Source organism: Mus pahari, chromosome 17, assembly GCF_900095145.1.
Source record: "Mus pahari chromosome 17, PAHARI_EIJ_v1.1, whole genome shotgun sequence".
Taxonomy (NCBI): Eukaryota; Metazoa; Chordata; class Mammalia; order Rodentia; family Muridae; genus Mus; species Mus pahari.
The window spans coordinates 9,568,674-9,570,645 of NC_034606.1; positions in this window are offsets into that span (position 1 = coordinate 9,568,674).

Below are 1,972 nucleotides of genomic sequence, written 5' to 3' on the forward strand. Positions count from 1 at the left end.
TGTAGATTTAATGTTATTCTCAATGTCTAATTATACTGAACATTTTCATTCATATATGTATATAATGCTTACTATGACCTACTCAATATACATTCATACATGCATGCATGCATACACACACACACACACACACACACACACACCTTTAAAGAAGTGTTTAAATCATGGCTAATGTTTTCCAACTTAAAGATTAAATTTTAATGTCTTAAAACAAACAAACAAACAACAAAACACTGTTAGCCATAATCGACGATTGTGCTACTTACACTATTAGTATACTAGAATCTATGATGTTTTGTCAGTTGGTGTGCAATCTGTTTATGGAAAATTCTGATTTCCCAGTGACCATCTTACAAATGAATACTTGTAAAAATGTAAATGAAAGCTAACTTTCTTTTCTAATCTAGTATTTTCTATCTAAAAAACCATTCAGTTATTACTCAAAAAAAAAAAAAAAATTTCAAGTAGAAGACAAGTTAATTTGTCCAGATGTTAAGACTTGCCAGAACCTGGCTCAATGATATACATATGTAAGCTTGCACTTCTGAAACAGAAGCATCAAGAGTTCAACGTCATTGTTGGCTGTCTTAAATATATCAAGGCCAGCCTAGGTACAAGGGATGACACCTTAAGACAAAGCAAAAACAAAACAAACAAAAGGAATTGCATAAATGACACAGTGTCTCGGCTAAAGACTTTTAAAACTTTATTCACTACTCAGTGGTCTGCAAATCATACCATAACAGATGCTGGGATGCAATTCATAAACCAAAGAAACCAAAAGAGCATCACGCATTAAGAAAGTAGTGGGAGTGGGTGGGTAGGGGAGCAGGGGCGGGGGGGGCGGTATAGGGAACTTTCAGGATAGCATTTGAAATGTAAATAAAGAAAATAATAATAAATTTTAAAAAAAAGAAAGTCACATCATATATTTTATTTTGAAAACTAGTCTTTCACTTATTTACATTCTTTAAGTAGTATTTGCTTGTTTTCTATGTTTTAAATTTAATTTTAAGATATTATTCTATCTTAGATTGTGGCTAGCTGAAAAAGTCAAATGTGAGAGGCTCTCTCTAGGCTCTGCTATAGCCTGCTCACACTAGTATCTACTCCACTTGTATCCTATCCATCTTTACAATAGATCTTGGGGAGGGAGAACCCAAGAGGCCCTCTTTACCTCCGGACTTCTTCTTCAGAGTATCCTGATGACTGGGCCCTCTCTCGGGTCATCCCATGAAAATTTATTAAGGAAACTTTATCAAAAGGCATACCTCTGAAATTTTGGTGACCAACAAAAAGATGATTCTGCTGAAACGTAAAATTTGCTTTAAAAGAATTGAAATAACATCTCATTTTCTAAATTGAGCTGTCAGAAGGCTCCATTTCCTTATATGATATAATAAGCAAACAAAAATTGGGTTATCTATCTTTTTATTATTTATCTAATGAGATCCGTGTGTGTGTGTGTGTGTGTGTGTGTGTGTGCGCGCGCGCATGCTTGTGTGTGTGTGTGTGTGTGTGTGTGTGTGTGCACATGCTTGTGTGTGTGTGTGTCCTAGTATATCATGTGTGTACTGTTCAATGACCTGTTCATGTGGGGAATTGCAGGCTGGTCTCCAGGCGAGCTGAGGTCTGAACCCCGATGTTCATAATTAACCCTCATGACATGGTAGGCGTTCCCTCATGCTCCTGGAACTCCAGCCCCTGCCTAAGGTACCACCTCCCACAGCCCCCACAAGAGAAGCATGGTAGGTGGTCACATGGCCCAAGCTTCTGACCTTCAGGCTAAACTCCTCCCCAGTTACCTAGCAACAGTAAAGACCATAAAAAGGGGTGTTCAGCCCCACCACACTCTCTTACTCTCACTCCCTTGTCCTCTCACTTCTCACACTTCTCTCTCCTCTTCCCTTTCTCTTTCTCTTTCTCTTTGTCTTCTCTTCTCCTCCTCCTCCTCCTCCTCCTCCTCCTCCTC